At 41.5% G+C, this 20798-nt stretch overlaps 1 protein-coding gene across 5 annotated transcripts in view; it reads right to left on the reverse strand.

The window, feature by feature from the left end:
* Window positions 1-20798, reverse strand: part of fynb (FYN proto-oncogene, Src family tyrosine kinase b) — a 90307-nt gene that overhangs the window by 50232 nt on the left and 19277 nt on the right. Inside the window, exon 1 of one of the 5 annotated variants that reach the window (XM_044168491.1) lies at window positions 6726-6748. The exons of the other annotated variants lie outside the window; for them this stretch is intronic. The gene's annotated coding sequence lies outside the window, so the exon portion shown is untranslated. Of the gene's footprint in view, window positions 1-6725; window positions 6749-20798 lie in introns of those variants that run through there. 5 annotated transcript variants of the gene reach the window in all.

Here is a 20798-nt window from a genome sequence, read left to right on the forward strand (position 1 = left end):
AGATTGGGACATACATGTGGGAGCATGTACCCTTGCCAAGGACACATTTAATATACCACACATCTTTACCATTTTAAACTATGCTGCTGGAAACAGACTCACTTTACACATGGCAAGTGCAATAAATACAATACATACATACAATTCTAAATTGTATGTATGTCCATAAAGTGTCTTTGTGGCAAACGCTTTGTAAAAGCACTATAGAAATGAAATGAATTGAATTGAAAAGAATGATAGCACGTTGCCTGGACTGTCTATATATTATTGTCTCTGGAAATTTCATAGACAGAAGTGTTTATTATGTAAATCTAGACATTCTGTGGTATTCATTCATGGAGATATGAGATATGCGTACAATCAAAACTTGGTTTTGGATGATACAGTGAAGTATATGAACTTTCCAATGGCTTGAATTTGCAAAATCTACTTTAAAATGTTTACTTTACATGATGTACACAATATCAACTCATAATCATCTGAGTTCAAAGAGTTTATGTTTGGAGTTTGAATATTGTTGTCTTCACTTTTTTGGTTTAAAAATGTTTCTTCAAAGTCTGAATGCTTTACATAGCTTCGGCTGTCTATAACAAATAATTAAATGAAGGGCCATTGTGGCATGTTGAAACAGTGTGATCACCATACAGGTCTTTTACAATCAAACTGACAGATGGCAGTGTGAAGGTTAAACGAGCTTGAAAAAAGGGGGTTGGCCTTTTTTCAGGTTAGAGCAACAGCCCATCAAAAAGGTCTGTGCACGTCCCTGCCACTGCTCATATCAACATTTGACCGTGGTATCGCTTTGTCAATGCAGTCTGTGTTACAGTATACAGTTGTCATAGTTTTCAACTTTATTGGTCTTGTCATATTCCATTTTGCAGCACAGATGATTTGGCCTCTCTGTAACTTTGTTAGTTGTCTCATGTTGCTTTCAAAATTTATATCAAAGTGCTGACTGCCAGACATTGTTCATATCTGTTCATATCTATCTGGAATTTACCTTAGTATGGCCCAGTGTAGTAGTGTTTGTAACTGTAATTTACAAACTTTGAAAGCTGTTGATGAGTTGTGAACTGTCTCGACAGGGCTGACCTTTGAGGGAACAGAGAGAACCACAGAGTCCAAAATGGAGGAGGCTTTTATGACAACTGTGTGGTGCCACCCACAAGTAGTCAGAATGTCACAACACAAAGCTCCCAGCACCACCTATTTTCTACTACTCCTAGGTCTACAAGGGCCTTCTTTTCCCTGCTCAGCCAGCATGACCACTGATAATGCAATCAAACCTGCTGTTTCTCACCCTGTTGTAGTACAGACAGCACATCATGAAATACTTACAGTGGTGTGAAAAAGTGTTTGCCCCCTTCCTGATTTCTTATTTTTTTGCATGTTTGTCACACTTAAATGTTTCAGATCATCAAACAAATTTAAATATTATTCAAAGATAACACAAGTAAACACAAAATGCAGTTTTTAAATGAAGGTTGTTAGGTTAAACCTACATGGCCCTGTGTGAAATAGTGATTGCCCCCTAAACCTAATAACTGGTTGGGCCACCCTTAGCAGCAACAACTGCAATCAAGCGTTTGCGATAACTTGCAATGAGTCTTTTACAGCGCTGTGGAGGAATTTTGGCCCTCTCATCTTTGCAGAATTGTTGTAATTCAGCCACATTGGAGGGTTTTCGAGCATGAACTGCCTTTTTAAGGTCATGCCACAGCATCTCAATAGGATTCAGGTCAGGACTTTGACTAGGCCACTCCAAAGTCTTCATTTTGTTCTTCTTCAGCCATTCAGAGGTGGACTTGCTGGTGTGATTTGGATCATTGTCCTGCTGCAGAACCCAAGTTTGCTTCAGCTTGCGGTCACGAACAGATGGCCGGACATTCTCCTTCAGGAGGTTTTGGTAGACAGCAGAATTCATGGTTCCATTTATCACAGCAAGTCTTCCAGGTCCTGAAGCAGCAAATCAGCCCCAGACCATCACACTACCACCACATTTTACTGTTGGTATGATGTTCTTTTTCTGAAATGCGGTGTTACTTTTACACCAGATGTAATGGGACACACACCTTCCAAAAAGTTGAACTTTTGTCTCGTCAGTTTATTTTCCCAAAGAGTATTTTCCCAAAAGTCTTGGGGATCATCAAGACTTTTGGGAAAATACTCTGTGGACAAAAATTGAACTTTTCGGAAGGTGAAAACCCTCCAATGTGGCTGAATTACAACAATTCTGCAAAGATGAGAGGGGGGAGAGTGAAAGGGAACTGAAAGAGAGAGCCGACAGGGGGCGGAAGGGAAGGTGGTGGGTGATGAAAAGGATAGACAGGAAGACGAGCAGGGGAGCAGCAAGTGCCCTGACACTTGACAAACAGAGCAGGCTAATGATGGGCTTCGGGTGTCACATGCTGCGCCCCTTTCTCTGCCAGGGGAAAGCCTCGTCTCTGCACTCCCACCATGCCGTCCTGCCAGTGTCATGCAGCATCCCACGGGGGGAGGAGGCCTGTGCCAGTCAAGGTTAGCCACTCACACAACAAACACACAGACAGATCAAAATGCATCAAATGCAACACACAAACACATCCTCTCTCCATTGCTTCCTCTTTTATTTATTCATATGCACACAAGCTATGAGTGCATGCATGCAGCCAGCAACCTGTATAATCACATCTGCAAGTTACTGTATGCATCTGATCAGGTATAAACATGGCAGCAGCATTCTGACAGAAAGCTAGGTTATTACAGTTGACCGATCAGTTCAACCATAACATTTATTCAGGCCATAGACTGTATAAAATAGATTCAGACTCAGTGTCCAATCACTTGGCTGAACTGTGTCCTCAACTCTCATCACATCTATAGCCCGCTGTGAAGGTAGATCATTAATCATTGTTCAAAGATGAGGAGACCGTGTTTAGGAAAAAGATGAGGAACAAGAGAGAAGGGACAGAATACAGGAAAAGATAAACCAGACTCTAAGGCTAGCATGCCTGGTTAACTGGTTACCTTCAATAGTAACCTAGTGTTATTTCCATGGCCAAGAGTTAGCTACAACATTATGTGAGGTTACAGGTTATGTTAGAAAAAGGTGTAACACCGGTAACAACCGTCCTGACTGTACACACACACACACACACACACACACTTCTGCTGCACAGCATCATTTCTTTCATAAACTGCATGCCATTTTGCAACATAGTAATCCGGTAGAGACCAATTTATTGATATGATATTTCAATATTGATCTAGCTTACTACGATGTGCTATGATGCCAAGTGGCTCATGCCAGCCAGAACGCTAATGCGCAAGGTAACCACGATGATGGAACTCTATCTTTGATTGGCCACTTAGTTATGACTTTTGTTCTTTTACGCAACATCTTGGGTGTGTTTGATTAGGGTAACTTAGTGTGCTCACCTGGTGGCATTAAATCAGTGACTGATAAGGTTAGATGCAACCTTTTTAAACTGTGCGTGTCAGCTGAGTGCAGAGTGTCTGCAGAGTGTGTCTTTGGACTCGGCGCTCTTCCTTGCACATTGTGAGGAAAAAATGCAAAAGTTTACGGTTTTGAATTTGCATGTCAAAACATGCATACATTAAAATAATAATGCCATTTGGGTCACAATTTGGGTCTCACATGCTGTACATGTAGTGAGAGACCACATACAAAAATAAGTATATGAGTCAAATATTTTGTAAATATTGTACAGTTACTGCTTTGTATATAAACAGCAACAGTTTATAGTTTCTGTATACATATACATATATACTGTATATTACACTGTATATGACATGTAAAAGTGACACTAATCATGTACGACTTAACACACATGTTAATACAACATTTGCATTTTACAACACGTATAATTCTTATACATTTTTTGGGTATTAAATAAAGGGATGATTCTCCTAGACCAGTGTTCTGGCTTATACCTTCTGAGGGCAGCCCTCGTTCAGGCAGACCTGGCTTCATGCCGCGGGGTCATTGAGGTCACCTAGCACATCACAGAGGAAACGCTGCCGACACGACACCACTGCTGCAGCAGCTGTGATGCCTGCCTCCTCAAAACACTCCTGCTGTCTCCAGGGCTGCCTCCACCAGGCCAGCCTAACCACAATGAAACAAAGTGGCCTCCCTTTTCCAGGGAACCAGGCTTTGCTGTGGTAAGCGAAAAGGAAATACACACATCTGACCAGAGACACTTACTAAGAATCAGCCGGCTGGGATTGAAAAGGAAAACTTGGACATGGCTATTTTTAGATGGCCTGAAAACAACTCTGTTACAACTCTAGGAAATGATTTATGACCTTGGGACAATGTCAGTAAAGGAGGAAATGTTAAAATAAGTGGAAATAAAAGAGATATTTCTGCCAATTTAGGAAGATTGTCTTTTTAAACGCCAGAGCACTGCAAAAACACTGTAAGACTTCAATAAGGTGGACCTCACCAGACATGAGTCGCTGCTACTGGCCTCCCCAAGGTCAACATTGAAGAGTTAAGCTCTCCATTTTGGCCTTAAGTAAGCATTCCTGCAATTCAAAGGCTAGCTCCTGCACTGCGAGGTTTCAGTTTATTTCAAAGAAGCTGGGTAGAGTAGAGTCTATAAAGCTAAGGATCTGGGCTAGATTATCTTGTTTTCACATCTCTTTTTTTTAACAGCACGTGTCCTCACAGGAGGTCTGCCTGAGGATGCGACAACCCCCTTCATTAAAAATCACAGACTCAGACTCAATCCCACTTTCATCCCTCTCAGTGTGAGCTCCTCAGAGTGTACAGGTCACCTCCCAGTGTGGAGATGATAAAGGCCTTTGTGCGCTACCTGAGCCTGTAAACAACCATAAAGCACAAAGAAGATGGGAGGCAGTCAAGTTTGGGTATTAATGTATCTCCTGTTTTTTTAAAATACACTGATGTTTATGGTTCATTTCAGTCAGCAGTCGGTTGGAATTATGAGCTGTGAGCTGTCAAAACTAGAACAACCCTTTCTCCTGCTGTCCAGCTCATCTGTGGTTCTGCTGGGGGAAGCAGAGAGGCCACATGCTGGTCTAGATTTCTTCCTGCTGGCTGAGCCCGGATCACAACAACACAGGCCTCAACCATTTCTGCTCCCCATGATCCTCTCTCCGTAGTGCATAGAAGGGAGCAAGCCTCTGTCCTCACTGTCAGTCAAATTCAAGTTGGGCGGGGCCAGCGGTGACACCATTGTGTCAGGGCAGCTCAGTGTCAGCAGCAGCAACAACAGCAGCAATACTGGTAGGAGCTGGAGGAGGATGACCGTGGATACCTAATGATCCTCTGAGGTGCAGATAGAGAAGGCAGACAGCGGCTCAGCACTACAACTGCTGAGCATGAGTTGTTAGCCTGTGTGAGTCCAGACTACTATTACTCCAATGGGATTAGCCCAGTAGTTAGCCAACCATTCTCCTCAGTAAAACTGTAGGGACGAGTGATGTGCTTAAAGTCACAGTGAAATGGAAGTTAGAGCGTCTTTAGCTCCTGTAATGTATTTCTGACTGAAATGTAATATGGCCGGAGTGTAATTACGAGAGAGATTTGATCAAAGCGTTCATGACATTTTGATTTGATTTGATAAATGTATATATATATATATATATACCAGAGTGCATAAAAATATTTGACAAATGTTTTAGGAAGCGAAAAGAGAAGTATTTTGATTGATGACACAGGATTAGAATATGTATTTTTATTTTGTTGGGTCTTTAAAAGTATAACTGAAGGATTCGGACTATTGTTTATATCCGCTAGCATTAGCAGTTGTTCAGCACTTAACTTTGGTCTAGCTAAAGCATGGGGCTGGAAATTAGCGCAGTCAACTAATGCTAAAGTAGATTGTTCTTTATGTACTAGAGATGTTGGCCAATAGTACAGACACCAGCACCAGACAACAGTATATTTTGTTTTGTTTTTGTTGTTTGGCTAACTCTAGCTAACTAATCTTATGAGAGACTGGACATGAGGAACTTAATTCCTTTGGGTTTTTTGACTGTTGCTCACACAAAATAAACAGTATCATCAAATCAACAAAAGAAATAATGTGTAGATTAGTGTATTTTTTGTTGCAGCCCTGTACATTTTTCAGGTCAATGTGTGCAGGCTCTCGCCCAATATATCTTATATATCTTTTTATGGCAAGGTAATAATTATTCCAGATACTCTGTGTGTTATGTGCCCCTCGTGGTCTGGCTGTTTTATTGGAACAAAAAAAAAAAACGTGGAAGCTAGAAGGCTTGTGAACCTTCATTAAATGGCCTACAAGGTTACAAACATGTCAGCCAGAGGCGTAGAATGGAGTGAGCTGCTTGATGTGAGCCCTGCAGACGTGTGCTGACAGCTGACCTTCTGTTAATAATGCAGCTGTGTCCAGGACTTGACCTGGCAGCCCCCACACTCTTTCCTTCCCCTGGGCTCTGGATGAATCAACCAAAACAAGATGCTGCCTCTGCTCTTCTCATCGAAATATTCAACTGATCCTCGGAGGAAACCATCACTTATCTTTCGATTTCATTCAAGTGCTTTTCTTCTGTGGTACAAGACAGGAAAACTTTAACTTTAAATTTAGTTTCAAATTTAGTTGCATATGTGACTGAATCATTTACACTGCTATGACTACACAAATGACAAGCATTCTCTGACAGATAGATAATAACATTTATCTGTCTGTTTTAGTACATTGGGTAAGTAAGTATACTATTTATGTATTTACTGTGTGCGCGTGATTCACTTCACCCACTGAGCTGCTGCATGTTGATCAGCCTGGCGTACAGCTGGCCGGCAGCACCGGTGGGCTGGAACAAAGTAGCACATGAGCACAGAATGGAGGAGACACCTTCAGAGTCACTTTATAAGCACCCTTAGAGGGATAGCTTGACATTTTCAGGTGCGTATTTGTCTTCGCCAGACACTCGTCACACTGCTGGGAACAGGATGTTTCACATTTGTCCTTCAGATTTGCTAATAATGGTAAGGAGAGCCCGTTTTATTTAAGCAAGGCTGACTGTTTCAAACTTCTGGCCACAGCGTGAGTCACTTCTAAAGTTTCCATAGTTACAAAATGCAAAAGTATCACTTCAGTTCATATCATCTCATAAAGTTTAGATACACAATCTAATCAGGTTAATAAAGTCAGAATATAGTGCTAAGTTAATACAATGATACCATGAAGGAAATAATGTTCTGTAATGTATATGATGATCAATAAAGGTAAAAAATCTGACATTATCATATTAGTGTTCTCTCTTACTCACTGACATGACAGTGACTAAACCTATACCCAGGTATGTTGTGTTAAACCCTCCATAGTGGGTTAGTGATAGATCTTACTGTATGTTTCCAGCAGTAGCAGCTAAAGTGGTTTGCAGAGCTGGGTCGTCAGTCACCGTGGCAGAGCGTGCACTCTCAGAACAGACACTCTAAATTCACCACTAAAACAGACCCATGAAAGAGTTGTCACATGACTGGCCACATAATTATTATTATTATTTTTGTAATGTGATTTTTGGAAAGTATGGTGCAAAAATGCCACTGCAACATTTTCCAAGCACCACAATAAAACCTAATCATAGGTGTAGATAACTGTGGCTAAAAAGCAAGTCAAAGCATTAGCTGTCATTGCCGTTTGAACCATTTGAGCCCTTCTGCAAGGAATCCTCACATTACTGACCATCTCCCGAGGATGCTGCGAGGCTGATTGCACGCTCCACTCGAAACAGGAGGAAATAAACCATTGTTAGAATGCACTGCTGCAATTTCCAGTGGTGTCAGGGTCACATACTGTATTCAAATGACATATTATTAGAAAAGAGGCTGTGCAGACACTGATGAGCATGTCTAGGCACATGCTTTATATAGAAATAAATGTAGGGGCTTGCTTCATACTGGGGTCATAGGCCTCAGGTTCACAATTACAATGCTAAAGGGGCCAAATGCCAAAAGGAAATGCCCTTATGAAACAAAAACTAAATGTCAAAACTGACAAACAACAAAAGTGGTTCCAACTGTGCATTTCAGCTTGTGGGTGCTGCACCTTCCTGCAGATGTGAAGAAGGTGCAACACTCTGCTGAACCCCCCCAGTGCACACTCAGAGCTACGGTATCTCAGCATCATCAATGTATGACTGCTGGCAGGATGTGGTTAAATGCCTGAAATACACCTTGAAGGGTGTTAAGTTTCCATTCACCCCACTGAGAACAATGTTGTAGGAGAGCTGTGTAATAATATGGCTCAGCCCCCAAATGCAGAAACTAACCACTCAGTTCTTCCATTCGGAGGACGGCAGTTTAGCTGATGAAGTGTCTTATGCCAAGTCGACCAGTCATTCTCTAAATAGGCCAAGAGGCCTGTGTGTCCTGCTCCAACTCTCTGCATTTCATCCTCACAGTTTCACTTCAACGAACGAGCCGACCTGGAGTCAAACGAGGCTGTGGCACGTGTCATGGGTTTGACTCCACCCTTTCTGCACAGCCTCCTACAGCAGATGAAAAATAGAGCTTACTTTGATTTGACATATTAAGCCATTATGGCTTTCCACACACAGCAGGTGCATGTTTTATTACCCAACAGCCACATGCGTTCTTCATGGCCTATACAGACAGGATAAATGAGTTTGATGCCATACTGCTCTGTGCTGTAGTAACTTCCTCTACCTTGCAGATGAAAAAAAAAAGCAGAGCTTTATGCCTTCTTGCCACCGAGGCTGTAACTTTTACATTTAACCTTACTTCTCTGGTGTCTATTTAACATACTGTCACTACAGGAAGCAAAAATGTAATCTTTGAACTGTATTAATTTCTGCACGATGTGTTTTAGTGCAATAACCATGCAGTTCTTGCAATGGGATTTTATTAGACTATTATTTCATTTTTAAATTAGTGCTTACTAAAACTTTCACAGACTTGCTTTTATGATAAGATTTTTTACTACATGTCAAGTTACATCTTAGCTAGGGGTGGGCTCTGTTGGGCCCCGACATGTGTGGAGAACAAAGAACAGAGGACCTTAGGAAACCAAGAGCCTGAACTCATAGAAACGGCGCCAAATCTCCAGCAGCCTTTAATTGACACCTGAGCGCGAGATTTCAGTTGAATCCAAACCCTGGATTCCTACTGGACGAGCCGCCACAGGAGCGCAGGGAATCCTGGCGCTCCGGCCATGACATCATCACCTCTATACAAGCAGAGAGTACGGGTCGTATGTCAGCATCCGAGTCTGAGAGGACTCCGCCACGCCGGACCGTCATCTGCGTTAGTTGTAGCCACCGTGGAAGCTAATAGCTTTATCAGACCAAAGTCCAGTAACTCAGTTGTTGAATGAAAGTTCGCTGCCGGGTTCCTGTGTGCTAAAGGGACAGCTGTTGTCTTACCACGGCATTTGAGATCTGTTGTACTTTACTCACACACACACACACACTTTACATGCTTGCTGATTGTTGTATGCTTCTTGTGTTTAGAATAGATGATAGTAGTTGTGAAACTCTATTGTACCTTTTTAAAGAACTTTTTAAAGAGCCTGTGGTTGTTGTGTGTACATGTTGTGATAACAGCTGGTTGTGACGGTCAGTGCTCGGATTCACCCTTCACTGTCCACCCTTATTAATGTAAGATAGTACTTTAAATATCAGCATTTTAGGTGGACAGCCACCTTTGAGACTGTTTTTCATGTTTGGTTATTGGTCCCTGATCCCAGGGTGGTGCCCCGTAGTTATTAATCCATATGAATAATTTTCATAATGTTAATACTTTTATTAATATTCATAACTATCTTTGACATTTTGCTAATAACCCAACCTGCCCTATCTGAATCCCAACAGTGATATGTATACATTTTTTTATTATGGTATATGTTATTTTATATAACGATATAGTACATTTTCTGTTTATAATAACCAGATGCAGATGAAGTCCAATCTAGTGACTGTATATACCTAATATATATCTAAATCTTTAACATATTGATGCAAAAAATCAGTAAATCCAGAAATGCCAAAAAAACCCAACAAATCTCATTAAAAGCACAAAACCAACAACACATTAGTATATATTTCATTTTTAAATAAGGCTAAATTATTTACTAAAACAACTGGGCACTGTAGTTTTTAGCAAACGTTACTCAAACAGGGATAAACAGAGCTTTTGTTGGGGACTATTTTCAGCTGCCAATGAATACATATATGGTGCTACGTGGGACTGAGTCAAAATAAACTCATTAATGAAGGAACATGTGAGCCAGTACAACAGTGTGGCTAATTTATGTACTTTTAATAGTTAACAATGACGCTTCATGGCACACAGGAATAAGATATATCAGGCTTTGGTTAGTAGGATACATTCATTGTTGGTTTTATTTAAAAAAAATATTTTTGGCATTTTGTCTTTATTGAACTGTGACAGCAGAGATAGAGAAAGGAAACAATGAGAGCAAGTCTGACATGCAACAAAGGTCCGCAGCCGGAATCGAACCAGCGATATTGCGGTTATAATGGCAAAAGCATTTACATTCAAGTACATGAAGGGCCGCTGATAAACCTTAGAGGGTGACATCACATATGCCCTTGAGAGGCAGGATTTACCTCTAGCAGCAGACGAGGCACGGTCGCCCATCACCGACCCAAGGCAGTGATCTGTCTCTCCAGCCCCGTTGCTAGGTTACCACATTCCTGAGTACAGTGAGTACTATGGGTCGTTGCTCTGAGCAGAGTCTGGGGAGTGGAAATGACGTAGTAGCCATGATGATTAAAGATCCTGTGAATGATGGAGGATGAACTGGGGACGAGGGGACACGTTTTAGGAGACAGTGCAAGCCCCCCCCCGCATTGACAGCGCTGCTTAAAATAGGTCTATGGAAAGAAAAACTGCACATATCCATTTCTGTGAGTGTGTCTGTGTGACTTCAGAGGTGAGACAGTGTGAATCAGCTATGATTCCTTGCATCAGTGTGTGCAGCTGCCTGGCTCAGTACAGCACGTTCCTGCACGCAGAGCTGCAGCGTCTAGACAGCACCCAGGCTCAGAAACGCCCCCGCTGCTCAGCACCTCCAAAGAGGATTGTGTTCCGGCTGGGGATAATCTTTAAGGCTCATCATTCTTTGTCTTTACAGGGTTTATATGTATGGATACACACGCACACATGCGCAGAAGAACACAGCCATACACAAGAGACACAAAGTGAACAGCGAGAGTACAAATTTGACAAACTGACGACTGAAATTTCAAAATAATAAAGCTATTTTTATCACAAACACACACACACACACGTACAAACTATAGGCTTTGATGACAATTCTATATAATTGTTTACTGATCTCAGGTGAAATAGCATCACATGATACGATCATGTTATGTGATATATTATATTATAATATTAATACATTTCACACAAATTGTAATTAAAAATTAAAAGTTTTTGTTGTATATGTGGGAAGTTTTGTCTGATGTAATATATGCATTAGCAGACAGTGGAGTGGACAGAAACACGGGGAAAGTGCAAGAGGGATGCCATGTAACGAAGGTCCCCAGCCAGAATCAAACCAGGGTCATTATATTAGTATTTAAAGAAAACCACAAAATGTTCTATTTTATTTATTCATTTTACTGTTCATTATGTTCTGTACATTTAATCTCCCCACATTATGGTCTAAATGTTGTTTCAAAGCCTTCTCTACATTGCAAAGTATGTAATACTAAATCTGTGAGATCAAGAGATATTTAGTATTAAAAATATCTGAACCACCTTTAGGAAATCCAGCTTGTGTGATATAAGTGTGATTGGAGAATTGAACTCCTCCTTTTGTTGTTAAACCGCCTCCCAAATTCACAGAAATGCCACAGAGGATATGACCTTGGTGTCCTCAAGTGTAGCTATGGCTCTGCCGAAGATGCTGCGATTATACGGTATGTGTCTTAATTAGTGCATGGCAGCCATGCCCAAACACACTTATATAATTATAAAACATATGCATAAGTATTCAGAAAAGAATGACAAAAATCAAACTCTTCAGGGCAATCCAGATATTGATTTTGAGATACTTTGTCATGGACAATTTGCTGATCAGGGGAAAATCTTGGCCTGAAGAATGGTCAGGGGTCAAAATGCATTCAAGTCAAGAGGAATTATCCTCTGGGGACCATTAATATTCATACTAAATTTCATGTCAATCTAGCCAGTAGTTGTTGCAATATCTTGCTTTGGACCAAAGTGACAGATGGATGGACCAACAGAGACTGACTGACTGACTGACTGTGTAGACCAGAATCTATCAGGAGAAATGACTGGTCACACAGGGGCAGAGAACCTGTTCTGCTGGGTTCGAGGCTGGGTGGAGAGATGGGCCAGGGGGCTTCCTGTGTGATTTGCTGACCATCAATCATGGTTCAATCATGTGAAGCCATGTGGAAACAAACACAGCCTGCCAATCTTGTTACAGCATAACTCCGTCCTCTTTCCTCAGGTGGAGTGGCATCAAGCAACACCAACCCCAGTCAAATACATCTGGCCGCAGCCCAGCTGTAATATTACAGATCTCTGTGCCAGTTTGGAACTGGGTTTTGTCTCCTGGTCTTCAAAGTTTCTCTTCAAAATCAATCACCGTGTCTGATGGAAGCATTTGTCCTTCCAAACCACAGACACCGACGCTGTAAGCCCATATTTTGCACCTCTCAAACTTGATTATGAATGAGGTAGACTTTCGGTCACCACAGTAATATCATATGTGAGAGGCAGGCCTGATGTAATTTGCCCCCCATTGTCTTTTTTTGGTTTGTATCGAGGCTACAGCATAACACAGCGGGTGGGCTCAGTTAAGATCAAACAGTGGATAATGTTTGAAGAGGGCTACGATGCTGATGAAGCAGTAAAGACATGATGGGAGTGGATAGTGAGAGCGCTCACATAGTCAGTCTGAAATCGGGCATTTCAAATTCACACAATAAAAGAAGGAATGAAGAATGAATGAACATCAGAAATGAAATGAAATGTGAAGCTACATGTATGAAAGATTACAGTGTCAGACTGATGTTCTCATTTACTCTGACTTGTTTACATGCTTAGCATGACAGACTCTGCCCCACATCCTGCTTCCTGTGTTTCCTCCATGTTCTAAATGTTTTCTGTACATTCATAACTGTGTCAGGGTTTTATGCTTTGCTGCAGCCAGGTTTCCCTTTTGTGCAGAGTAAAGTCTTGAAATGAAGAGATTTTCAAGTCCAAGGCAGATTAGAAAGCCATTCACTGCAGCTACTATACTAACTTCAATGTCTTCCCTGTGCAGCTGGCTGTGGTGTGATGGTGTCTACAGTACAGTGCAGGACTTGAGCACTAGGAGCGCTTATAGATTTCTAACTCTGTGTTCATGTAGACAAACAGCGTGAGTAGTATTATTTCCACTTTTACATGTGTACTTTGTGTACCTGGATGATATTTTTTTATCATCAAGAAATAGCGGCAGCAGCCGCCTGTAGATGGTATGTAATAAAAACCTTCAGCCATTGTTGTGGTGGTTTGTTCAGAGTCGCTGACTTTACTTCACATCAGTGATATACTGCCACCACTGTTATTGTGCTTTATTGCATCATGCAGACACATTGCATTTATTTTGGAGGAAGTGCACAAGCAACTCTCAAAAGAAATACAGGATGTGTGAAGTAGCCACACTGACATGCAAACATGTAGTTCAAAGCGCCTCCGACAGATGAAGGTAGTCTGAGGGAATGTGGAAGTTATTTAGACTCAAAACACTAGTGTAAAACTGGTTATAGAACAGGCTTTGGGAGGAAGTAACATTAGCATAATGCTTCTGTCAGACCTTTACAGTGTAAGTCTACTGTTGGAGCAGCTGATAACAGCACACCCCCAAAAAGATGCCTAGCCAGTTTTTCATATGACAGCCTTTATTTGAATGGCTTTTAATGACTAGATTTTCAACATGTAAAAGGTTAAATATTTCTTGGCAAAAGTGTTAAAAAAGTGAAATTGTTTACAGAGTGTACTTTACAGTTTTACGGGGGGATTTACAAGTGATGTGCCACCACAGTAATGGTGGCTTGTTTACTTCTGTAGGCATTCTTAAATGTAGCATCTTTATGCCCATACATAATCTGAACCACTCATTTAATGTAATGTAATGTAAAGGCCTGCTAGTTTTCATTTTAGCCATTTAATCAGAGGTGATTTTACACTAAGGATGCAGGGTGATAAAGGGTTTTTGGAAAGTCATAATTTTGAATGATTTGAAACAGTCTGAAACTATGCACTGCTGTACTTTTTATTCTGTTATTTTTGTATATTTATTTTTATTATTATTTATTTCTGCTAAGGTTGGGGGTAATATACACTTCATTTGTTAACTTCTTAATGTATGTTTAATGCGTTAAATTCAATAAAGAGATTCAATAAAGGATGCAAGGTGAATGCAATTAGCTATGAGTAGTATACAAGTAGTATTTGGGGTCCTTGGTGTACCAACTTACTGTTTGGCCCTCGTTGAGTAATTTATTGCATGGTATAATGGCATTTATAGATTGTGTATTTCTGGATTTGAGTCATATTTATCATTTGTAATAGGCATGAACACATTTTTGGTACAGACTGAAATATGTCCGAATTGAGTAGTATCAAAAAAGTATCAAAACTGTCCAAACCCCAATGCTAAAGCTAATTTTTTCAAACGTTATTGTACAACTGTGTGTGAACTTCAGCATCTTTCAGGATTTTGTAGAAAAAAATGTTAATATTTCTCAAAGTAAGGTATCAAAAACGTTTTGTTATCAGTACTGAAAACCTGGTGTTGTATTCTCACTAGTATGAAGAGTATCAAGATAGTATCAATATCAAGATTTCTAACAATTCCCAGCCCTAGTAATGGAAGATTAGAGTTTTTAATGTCTTCCTAATGGCTCTCAGGTAGAAGAGGAAACAACGGTGTTACTGTGAGTGATCCGCTCTATCCTGAAACAGTTTAGGAAGAACTCTACATGTCTGCTAACAGACAGGATGAGGTCCCAGCCTCCATAGCTGCTCGCCCTCTTCCACCCATCAGTGGCTGTAAATCAGCTGAGCAGCAGGCCTCTTCCAGCAGTCAAAACACTGAGGTTAAAGTAGCACTAATTCCCGTGGGGCTGCTCATTAAGCCGCTGGCTTAGGTCCTGGGGACCCAAGGCCGGCATATGGCCGCAGCCCAACAGCCGCCCTCACTCCACCCTTATCCCCCCCATTATAATTAAAACCGCGTCACAGCTAAATCTCCAACATGTGGAGTGCTGATGGAAACTGCAGACGATTATTGACAAGCCAGACTGCCCCGAGCAGAGGAAGCTAGTGCAACATCAAAAGTGCTCTCTTCTTGGCGTTGGTGTTGGCACCATTTAACAGCACTGAACCACTTGAAAACCTTCAGTTAGTAAATTGGTAAATAAAACATAATGACAAAGCTGAGCAGGAACACTGAGAGCTCTGAGGAATCAAAGTGTAGTCCATGTGGTGAATTTAGATAACTGAAACTATGTAGCGGCCTCCAAACCCAATGGGATTTATGTTATTTCTGCCCCAGAGGGTTTCTTTGTGGGATTGATGGTCAGTTTGTCTGGGTAGGTTAAGATTAGGCTAATTTGCAAACCAGAAATGTTTCCATGCAAGGTTTTCAGCCAAGTGAAAGACTCCATTGTTAGCCTCTGTGCGGCCGTGTCCATAATAAGCCCATCTGAGTGTGAAGCCATTACAAGGCCTAGTACCCCCGGAGCCTCTCGCAGCTATGGTGACAATATACCTGTCAAAGCTCTCAGCGGGCTGGGCAGTAAGTAAAGCTTGTCAATGAGGAGCTGCAGCTGCTGTTGTTCCGGTCGTCTGATTCCCCACCCCTGCTTTTTCAAACCGGCCAATAAAAATCTGTGGTCATTCTCTTCTCCCTGGCCATATAGTTACATTTAATCTGCATGTATACAGACAGGGAGCTCAGCTAATCGCATATTCTTGTAAAGTCTTAGAAACACGCAGCCGAGACTAACAGGAAAGATAGGAGAGTGCAGTGACATATGACAACATAAAATACACTCACACCTTCAACCTCATAAGGAGATGGAGGAGACATTTCTGAGACATAGACCAAAGCAAGTCATTAGTATGCTGCAGCAGATGTGTTGAAGGTGGGCTCTTTAGCAAGTTGGCGAGACAGTAAAACAGGATGATTTTATCTGCACAGTAGGCTCTCTCGCTCACACACACACAACCACACACAACCACACACACACACACTTGCATTCTGTAAGCAGCAGAACACGCTGCAGCCAGCATCCAGCCACAGCAGCCAGCTGTCGCCGCTGAACAGAGGCAGTTCATAAACTTTAAAACAACGTTACGTCCCCAGCCAAACTTCAGCCTTCTGCACGTGGCTCCCACCCACTCAGCCAACCTCTATTACAGGCAATGGTAGGAAGATGAGGGGGTTAAGTAAGAGATCATTAAAAAGCTGTGGTCGAACCCCTCCGGCCCCTGGGTTTCCTACGTCCATCCTGGCCTCCTTTATCCTGGCACATCATAAGATGGAGCGATGATGGATGGAAGAGAGGGCGAAACATCAAAAGACCTTTCTGTAGAGGTGTAGATTAAAACCACTCTGAGCAGGTCAATCATCCCACCTCCTCTTGCTTTTTTCCTCTCCACCTCCTCTAGATTCTATAACTCAACTGCTTTGTTTGAAAGAAACTTAAGGGGTGAGCAGGACAAGAGCAGGGCATTACAAAGAACTCAAACTCAAATCTAGAATATTAAAAACCACATAATTCTTGCTGTGCAGCCACTACTAAGGAAAAATCCACCCCAAAAGAGCAGCTATTGGCAAACAAACCTGCATTTTTGGGCCCATTTTGTTGTTTGGGTATATATTTTTACCATGGGATATTTCTAGCACATTGTTCTACAATCATGCGTGGGAATGGCTTGTTATAGAAGAAACAAACATACCAATTTTTCAACCAGAATGGAAGCTAAAACCAGTGAATTTTTGCTTTAAAAATATGTTTTACCATAATCATAACAATTGCCAATTAATTTTCTGTGGAATGACTGATCAAATAACTGACAAATTGTTTCAGCTCTAGAATGGTTTGATGAGTAATGTTCCACACGTTGCCAAGGAGCACTGAAGCTGTTCTGGAGGCTCATGGTGGACCAATAGCTTACTACTTACACTTACTTACTTACACTTTATGTATCTTAGTCACCTAACTGTGTGTGATGGAAGTTTAAAAAATGGGCACGCCAAAAAAAGAGTGAGAGTGAGAGTTTATTGTAAAATAATTCTTGCAATAATTCTACCTCATCAATAAAACATCTAAATGATGGGGTTTACCTTTACTGTGTATCTACATTATAAATAATATTGATATCTACATTCACAGACACACTGCCACACATTCTACAATATACATCTGCACGTGAAGATGTCACTGATGGATATGGTTTTTGCAACCTGGAGCAGTGCTGCTCTCATTGAGTGATGTCTTATTGTGCGGTGTTGACTGAGGATTCCAGGATCCAGCGCAGCACAACGGCACTTTCCCACAGCTGACGTCCCTCAGCGGGGCCGAGCACTGCTGCTGCAGTTAATCTGCTGACGTCTCCCCTTTCTCGAACACAGCACCTCAACAGTGTAGTGATGGTGAGGATGAGAGAAAGGTGCTCTGACATGAGTGGATCTGATGGTCAAGACATAGTGCTCTTTCTATAAAGCAGGATACTTAACAGCCATCAAATGGCTAAAGGAAGACTGGGGAGACGTTCTGTGCTCAGAACCTGCTGGTGATGGCTGGTGTCATGCTGAGGTTTCAAGAGGCTTCTTTAAGAGTCTGTAATAAGCACAGAGAGCCAACATATAGTACAGTACATCCTGTGTGAGCTATGGTGGGTACAGTTTGCAGCCCAGATCCTGAACAGATCACTTAATTAGATGGAAGAAGGAAAGCATGCGGATGAAAAATGCCACCAGATGCGTCAATATAATGGAGTGAAGCTTAACTAGGTCCATTATCGGTACCACTTCTATCCACTGATGCATCTCCTTACCATGAGGCAAACTGGGAACCACAATGGAGCCACAGTCTAAGGGCAACGCTGACATTTCAGTGAACAGTTGCACAGCCCACACTGGCACAGTCATTATCGTGGCGGTAACAAGCTGGGAGGAGGAGGAGAGGGCAAATAGTCAGCTTTGGAGCTGCAGGGAGGCAAAAGGCGAACACAAGTATGTTTGTCTCATGGTCGCAAATGATTCTAGCAAATATCAGTGTCTAGGATAATGTGAGAATAATTACTACTGTGCTGTTTAGCTCTTCTTTCTGCATGAAAACATGATTGGAATCGGTGACTCACTTTCTGTTTCTCGCCAGCCTACAATACCACCCACAAAGCAAGAGCGCTGAAGCGCTCTAACTCTCACTCTTACACACACATACATACATCTGCTCTGTGTTCCCACAGTAAGGCTGCTCTTGATGTGCTCGCTCTGCAGAGCGTCTTCTGACGCCTGCTGTTTACTGTGGTATGTCATCCATGTCACTGCCACCTCACACGCTAAGAGTCCTTACGAAAAAAAGCTGAGTCACACGCAAAACTGTAATTCTGCTCTGCCATGAACCCGATCTGCTGGCTCCATCTCTGAGCAGCAAGACGGAGCAGCAGAAACACCATAGGAAACTGGAGCACACATAATAAGGGAGCTATTAGCGCAGCGATGACTGAGCCTGCATAATGAATACACTTGCTATGAATGTCGGATACTCAGCTGACTCTGGTTTTTGGAAGAATCCCTTGTTCAGCTTGTTTCCACTAACCCATTGATGAATTCTACCAAAAAACACTCGTCTCCATTTATAGCTGTTTGTCAGTTGCTCAGCTGGAGGTTTTACAATGCGTCTCCTTTGTCAGCAGGCTGGGTTTGGGATGTTGGAAGCTCCACTCACACTCAAGAAGAAGAGGCGCCAAACTGAAATGCCTTTGACTAGGCCAGACATAGACATCTCTTTGGCTTCAAAATAGTCGCAGAACAACTGAAGCTAAAAAATGGCTACTGTGTAGAACAGAAGGTTCTTGACTTGAGCTGTGCGTCACAGAAATTGTTTGGAAAACTAATAATATGATGGGGGGTTCACTTACTTACTAAGTAAGTAACTTAATTAGACGGAAGAAGGAAAGTATGCGGATGAAAAATGCCACCAGTACAGCAGCGGTTCCCGAACCTTTTGGTTTGAAAATCATTAAAACAAAGCAAAGTCTACTTGTGAGCCCTCACCACAGGCTATTGACATGAGTTGTGAGCAATTCAACCAAAGAGCAGTTGTTCTGTGTCAGACAGCTTAATCCAAAGTATTTTTAAAGGCCTAAAGAGATTAAAGTATCCAGTATAAAGCAAAAATTTGAGTCTGAAAAAATAAACTTCATTTTCTTTCTTTATTATCCCTTTAATCATCTGGTGACCCCTCAGATTTATCTTGGGACCCTTCTGTGGGTCCTGACACCTAGGCTGGGAACCACAGCAGGACAGAATGTTTGGTTCAGTACGCAACTTCCTTCAGTTCAGTACAGCCTATAAACCAAATAATTACAGCCAAATTAATACTGTTTAATTAGGTTATATCTTTGCACATGTAGAACATAACCTACTCTAGATGTCTATCTGATAGTGCTGTAGCTAAATTTAAGGAAGCAATTTCATCTGCATTTAATTTAATACTATGTCTCAATATAACAGAGGACTCCTATGCTAATTTCAGCCACTCCCAAATTGACCATCTTGTTGATAGTGCTGTAGGATCACAGCGAATGACACTCGATTTTATCTATAAAAAAGATAATAAAACAAAGAAGGTTAGTTCCGAAACCCGCAAATTGAAGCAAACATTGTAAAAACTTGAAAGGAAATGGCGTTCCAGCAATCTGGAAGAATCTTGTTTAGCCTGGCAAGATAGTCTTAAAACTTATAAGAAAGCCCTCCGTATTGCCAGAGCAGCCTACTACTCATTAACAGAAGACAATAAGAACAATCCCAGGTTTCTTTTCAGCACTGTAGCCAGGCTGACAGAGTGTCACAGCTCTATTGAGAAAACCTGATATATTTAGACTGCTTTTCTCCTATCGACCTTCTTCAACTAACTTTAACAATCTCTTCATCTAAGCCATCAACCTGTCTCTTAGACCCCATCACAACTAGGCTGCTTAAAAAAGTTTTCCCCTTAGCTAGCACTTCTTTACTGGATATGATCACTGTCTTTCTTAACAGGCTACGCCCCACAGTCTTTTAAAATAGCTGTACATAAACCTCTTCTTAAAAAGCCAACTCTTGATCCAGGGGTTTTAGCCAACTATAGACCTATATCTAACCTTTCCTTTCTCTCTAAGATCCTTGAGAAAGCAGTCGCCACTCACTTTGTGTGACTTTTTAAATAACAATAGTTTATTTGAGGATTTTCATTCAGGATTTAGAGTGCATCATAGCACAGAGACAGCACTGGTGAAAATTACAAATGACCTTTTAATTGCACAGGACAATGGACTTGTCTCTGTACTTGTCTTGTTAGATCTTAGTGCTGCATTTGACACTATTGACCATCACATCCTTTTACAGAGACTGGAACATGTAATTGGCATTAAAGCAACCGCACTAAGCTGGTTTAAATCCTATCTATCAGATCGATCTCAGTTTGTACATGAGTACAATGGTGTGTCCTCCATGCACGCCAAAGTTAGTCTCGGAGTTCCACAAGGTTCTGTGCTTGGACCAATTCTATTCACCTTA

The sequence above is a fragment of the Siniperca chuatsi genome, linkage group LG16 (genome assembly GCF_020085105.1).
Source record: "Siniperca chuatsi isolate FFG_IHB_CAS linkage group LG16, ASM2008510v1, whole genome shotgun sequence".
NCBI classification, from domain to species: Eukaryota; Metazoa; Chordata; class Actinopteri; order Centrarchiformes; family Sinipercidae; genus Siniperca; species Siniperca chuatsi.